Here is a 6376-nt window from a genome sequence, read left to right on the forward strand (position 1 = left end):
GGAAGGAGTCCTGGAGCCCTTCAGCAGCTGGGGCAGTAGCAGCAGAAGGCCTCCTCTGCTGCCCTCCAGAGCAAGCCAGCACAGGTGGCTGTCCCAGTCAGCAGAGCCCTGACCCTTGCTGCCTCTGCCTTTGCCTAGCAGAACCCCAGCAGCAGGACCATTTCAGTGTGGCTTGGCTCCTGTGCTCAGCTCAGGGACATCTCTGGAGCTGCGGGATCCTACAGGGCTCCGAAGTCCTGACTGGCAGCCCTGGGCGAGTGGGTGGGAAAGTTGGCACGCTGGTCACCGCTTCTCTCTTTCCGCCTGAGTTGAATCTGTGCTGCCCGTGTCCAGGTGCTGGGCTTCCAGACCGACACGACCCCCATTCCTTCCTGCAGCCCTCTTGTCATGCTGCCCAAAGTGGAGACTGGCCTGATCGCATGGGGAACAGGGGCAGATGCCGGAAAACTAACAAGTGTCTCAATTTAAAATGGTGAATTTCTCCATGATGAAGATCTCAAAGAGCTATGTCCTGTTTGTGGCGATAAAGTATTCGGGTACCATTATGGTCTCCTTACCTGTCAAAGCTACAAGGGTTTTTTTTAAGTGAACAGTCCAAATCAATAAAAGTACACATGTATATAAAACCAGAACTGCCAGAACTGCCAAAACAAAGAGAAAACATAGTCCTTACTGTCAATTCCAAAAATGTCCAAGTGTTGGAATGAAACTAGAAGCCGTAGGTGGTGACCGCAGGCAAGGAGGCAGAAGTAAGTTGGGACCGAGGTACAAGAGAGACAGGGCCCTAAAGCAACAGAAGAAAGCCCTCATCCCTCATCGGAGCTGATGGATTTAAACTGGAATCCATGACTCAGGTGATGCAAGTGATGCCCTTGGACCTGACCAACCTCTCTGAAATTCAGAACATCCATTCTGCCTCCAAAGGCCTACCTCTGAACCTTGCTGCCTTGCCTCCCACAGACTATGACAGAAGTCCCTTTGTCACCTCCCCCATTAGCATGACAATGCCACCTCATGGCAGCCTGCAAGGTTACCAACCATATGGTCACTTTCCTAGCCTGGCCATCAAGTCTGAGTACCCAGATCCCTACATCAGCTTGCCTGAGTCAGTGATGGACTACTCCTACATGGATGGTTACCAGATAAGCTCCCCAGGCAGCACACCATACCTGATACTGGAACTTCTGAAGTATGAACCAGATGAGCCTCAAATTCGAGTGAAAATCTCAGCTTACTCACAGCAAGAGCAGGCAAACTGAGGCAAGCATGAAAAGCTGAACACATTTGGGCTCATGTCCAAAATGGCAGACCAGACCCTCTTCTCCATTGTTGAGTGGGCCAGGAGTAGTGTCTTCTTCAGAGACCTGAAGGCTGATGACCAAATGAAGCTGCCTCAGAACTGCTGGAGTGAGCTCTTGATCCTTGATCACATTTACTGGCAAGTGGTACATGGGAAGGAAGGGTACCTCTTGCTGATTACTGGGCAACACGTTGACTACTCCAGCATAGCCTCACAAGTCAGAGTCACACTCACCAACCTCCTAAGTCATTCACAGGAGCTAGTCCTGAGACTTTGTTCCCTACAGTTTGACCATCCAGAATTTGTATGTCTGAAGTTCCTAGTGCTGTTCAGCTTAGATGTCAAGAATCTTGAGGACTTCTAGCTGGTGGAAGGTGTCCAGGAACAGGTGAATGCTGCCTGGCAGGACTACATGGTTTGCAATTACCCCCAGCGAACAGAGAAGTTTGGACATCTGCTTCTTCTACTCCCGGAAATCCGGGCACTCAGCATGCAGGTGGACGAGTACTTCTATGGCAAGCATGTGAACTGGGATGTACCCTGCAATAACCTTCTCATCCAGATGTTGCACGCAGAGAGAACCTGAGTGGCCACCCCTAGAAGCTTGCTCTAGGAACAGAGAGACTGGAGGGAGAGGAGGAGGAGGAAGAAAACATAAGACTCTGAACTGCTTCCAGCAATGCTTGTTGGGGTAGCTCCCGCGCTACCACCACCCATTTACCATGTCGGAGCAAGGGGCTGTGGATGGAAAATCAGAGACAAAAGACAGCGGGTCATTCGTGCCAGGGGATGCTGAATGCCTTTATTGAAGAAGGGGCGGAACCTTAAATACAGGCTTACAGCACAAGGGAGGAACCCCTGAGGGCAGAAGTTCGCTACTGAATGTTCTACATTCTTGATCTAAGCTGTTTATACCAAGCGCAGGATACACAAAGAACTTCCCTTAAGCATTCAGGAGCGTGGAGACCAGCAGGGAATCACCATAGTGAGGACATCTGGTCAGGGTCAGGCAAGCAGGGCAGTAGTTACCCAACTTGGGAATTCCAGGGCCCTACATGTCCCCCTTTTTACTAAAAAATGAGCTTCTGACTTAGGTTGCGTGGGATGTCAGCAGGTTGACTTACCTGTCATGGAGACACTTGCCCAGGCCACACAAGCGCTCTGTCTTAGGTTGACAACCGCCCCCCAGTATTACCCATCTCTGAATACTCATTATCATACAGGCTCAACCACGTGAGCTGTAGGGTTAACTGCTGCCAAAATCTCAAAGTGGGGCTGGGCTTGCAATCTGTGTGACACAGAAAAGACCAACAGAAGTCCTAACCTACCCATAGCCAGTAGGCTAGAGGAAATTGAGCCATTCCCTTCTTTAACGAGCCTTACTGCAAATTGGAGTTCCTTGTAAGATGGTATCCTGAGAGCAAATGGAACATGAGTTTATTGAATTTATAACATTCAAAGCCAATCGAAATGTATATAACTACTGAATTAAATTTATCATGCCCAATAGAATGAAAGAGTAATTAACTATGGTAGCTACTTTTGCTGCCAGGGTCTCCATCGTGCTAGCGGTAGGGAAATGGCAATCCCAGAAATAGTAGCAGCAGTGGCTGCCACTGCTATAACAGCAACAATGGCCGCAGCAGTGTCAAATTCTCCTCTGGAGCGTGTGAGCATCATCGGTGTCTAACTACCACTGACCACTGGCTTGGACATAGCTCCAGGAACACGAACCACCAAGGCCCATTTCTTGATCCCAGCACGACTTGAGCTGGCAGCTCTGTAAAAGAACAACTAAGAACCATAAAGAAAAAAAAAGAGACAGACAGAAGACAATGAGCAGAACTAAAGGTCTCATAATTGATACATTCAGGCTCACAGATTTTAAGGTATCTTCAAAAGAGGCTAGATGAATTTCAGGAGGCCAATAAATGTTGCACAGAGCCACTCCTGAAAAGTAGGTACTACACCAGCTTGAAGAGGGCTGCAAAAAATGAAAAGGTTTAGCTGGCATGGTAAGAGTTAACAAATGGAGGTCAGTGACCTTCAGGGTTATCCTTAATCTCCAAGGTGTCTGGGTGACACGTTCTCAAACATACTTGAAAGAGCAGTTACCATACACTACCTTCTGAAGAATCCAACCGCATGGCTACAGTTCCTAGGCTTATGTTAATGCTTGCCAAGGCCGGCTGTATTGGGCTCTTAATCCCCATTGGCATCAGAAGGGGATAGTTTTTCACCAAGGCCCAATAGGTCTCTGCCATGCTGGGATTCAGCAGCAGCCACAGGGCACACACAGCACTCAGGAACCCAAAGAGGAACCTCATTGTCCTGAGGAAAGACACAAACAGAACCCCGGGCCCACACCAACACCGGATCGGGTCCCTTCCAAGTGTCAGTAGAAAGATCCTTCCATCCCACCAGAGGGTGATCTGCAACAGGAGCCCTCCAGTGCTAATCTGCAGCAGATGCTCCAGCAGAATCCACAGATAAAAATTTTAAAATGTATAAAACAAGGGAAAGAATAGAATGTGGGGAGGAGAGATGAGCCCCTAGCTCCCCCTTTTTACTTTAGCAATATATGTTTTTAAGGTACAATGGCAGCGTTCTACTATAGCCTGTCCTTGAGGGTTATAAGGAATACCAGTCTTACTAGCAATAGGAAAATCTTGGCAGAATTTTGAAAATCCTGTACTGCTGTAGGCAGGACCATTATCAGTCTTTTATGTATTTAGGCACTCCCATATAAGCAAAGGCATGAAGACAATGATTCTTTACATCCTTAACCTTTTCCCTGAATGGGCAGAGGCAAAAATTAAAGAGGAATATGTGTCAATAGACACATGGACATATTGTAATTTTCCAAAGGACCTGTGTGACGTCCATCTGTCACACATGATTAGGTAAAAGTCCTCGGGGATTCACTCCCAAATGAGGAATAGGTAAAAATTCAGCACAAAGAGGACATGATTTAACTATCTGGATGGCTTGTTCCTGGGTTATGCCCATGTGATAACAAAGAGATCCAGCAAATATTCATGAATGGAGAAATGGATGGTATGTAGGCTGTTGTCTCCAAAGGCATAATTGTGTGTGTCACATATTGGCTATCAGTATAATTATTTACACATTCATCAGAAAACATCTGTAAAACAAGCAACAGTGCCTGTACCTCTGCCATCTGGGCGGAAGTGCCTTGGACTTTTATTTTTTTCATTATGTTACCAGAAACTACCACAGCAAAACCACGTGATGTGCCATCAGTAAATACTACACGGGCCTGAGGTATAGGAGTCATCTGTACTATCTTGGGAAATATGACAGGATGCAATTTAAAAAATTGACACACATTATTGGAGGGGTACTGAGTATCAAACTGACCCTGCATGGAGCATGTCAGTATGGTCCAGTCATTATCATTAGCTTGCAACCATGCTATTTGAGACTGGGTGTATGGGGTCACCACAATATCTGGCTCCTTACCAAAAGTTTGAACACTGATCTTGATTCCCTTAAATATAATCTGAGCAACAGCCTGAGGATAAGGAGTAATGGTTTTCGCTGGAGAAGCTGAGGAATGTACCCATAGAATAGGACCTGTTGGCCAAAACACTCCAGTAGGTGAATGAGAAAAACAAAATATCAAATACAATAAGGGAGAAGAAAGATCTATATATTGCACATGAGCCTGTTCCAAGGCCTCTTGCACACATTGTAGGGCTGTACGCCCTTCAGCTCTTAATTCACGGGGAGATGAAGGGTCAGGGTCGCCCTTTAAGACATCATACAAGGGGTGAAGCTGACCTGTTGGAATCTTCAAAGTGGACCGAAGCCATTGGATATCTCCCAGAAAGGTTTGGAAATCATTAAATGTGCATAGCTGATCTGTACGCAGAGGAATCTTTTGTGGACATATGCCTGTGCATAACAATTCATGACCTAAGTAATGATAGGGAAAAGATACCTGTACCTTTTCTGGGGCTATTTGTAAATTAGCCAGGCTAAGAACCTCTTGAAATTTAGAAAAGGCATCAAAAACAAGTTTTTATATTTAGCAGCCAATAAATTATTTATGTAAGTCAATCACAATTAAATGCCAATGTTTAGGAATTGCCACAGGTGTAGGCAAACCAGGCTGTGTTGCTCCCATGAGAAGCATGGTTTTATTTACAGCTCTAAGATCCTGCAACAGCCTCCATTTTCCTGACTTCTTGTAGAGGCCAGTTGGTATCACAGAATTCTTGTGAAATTTTAGATATATCCAGCACCAGAATCCAATAATCTTTCAATCTCAATCCCATATCATATTATTTTTTAATTTAGGCTGTTTTTCATTGATAACTGTTTGTCAAACACCTTTTCTCCTGAACTTTCTAAGCCTCCAGTTCTACATATAGGTGCCATTTTGCATTTAAAATATGAAAGCAATAATAATTGAGCAATTCTATCACCAGCTTCTATTTCTATAGTCCTTTTTACATGTGCCAATTATAAAAGCATTAAATACAATCTCTATAGGATTTGAAGAGGTAACTTTAGGCAATACTCTTGAGTATGTTTATAAAATCTTAAAAAGAGGATCCTTCTCTATAGATCCCAAGTAAAACATTAATGCAAAAAGCCAATTACTAACAATGTGGACTAAACAATTTACCTGTATTTTATTTACTGGAGAAAAAATTTTGTAACCTCTGTATTAGTAAGAGATTATTTTTTATGAGTTTATCTTAGCAACATTATTTAAAAAACTAACAACCCAATCCATTTCAGGTGTTATATTTCTACAGCATTAAACCAAGAATTTCTAGAAAGCAGCTTAAGGAGCAGAGCCAAATTTTCAGTAATGACCAACAGACAAGAGCATACCTAATATATAATTCAAAATTATGAATTCTGTTCCTTTAGTTTATCTACCATGAGAATCAACCATTCATCTAAACATTTATTAAGACAATCAAAAGAACGTAATATTTTTTATGCAATAAATGACTAATATCCCTGGAAATTCAAACTACATTGACTTAGCATTCCATGTCCTGACCGAAACCTTTTTTCACCAGAAGTTGTTGGGCCCAT

General features: G+C 44.2%; 1 pseudogene; it reads left to right on the forward strand.

Annotated features, from left to right (window-relative positions):
* The first annotated feature begins 372 nt into the window (after nucleotides 1–372).
* On the forward strand, nucleotides 373–1886 carry LOC118575683 (annotated as a pseudogene).
* The last annotated feature ends 4490 nt before the right edge of the window (nucleotides 1887–6376 follow it).

The sequence above is a fragment of the Onychomys torridus genome, unplaced genomic scaffold (genome assembly GCF_903995425.1).
Source record: "Onychomys torridus unplaced genomic scaffold, mOncTor1.1, whole genome shotgun sequence".
Taxonomy (NCBI): domain Eukaryota; kingdom Metazoa; phylum Chordata; class Mammalia; order Rodentia; family Cricetidae; genus Onychomys; species Onychomys torridus.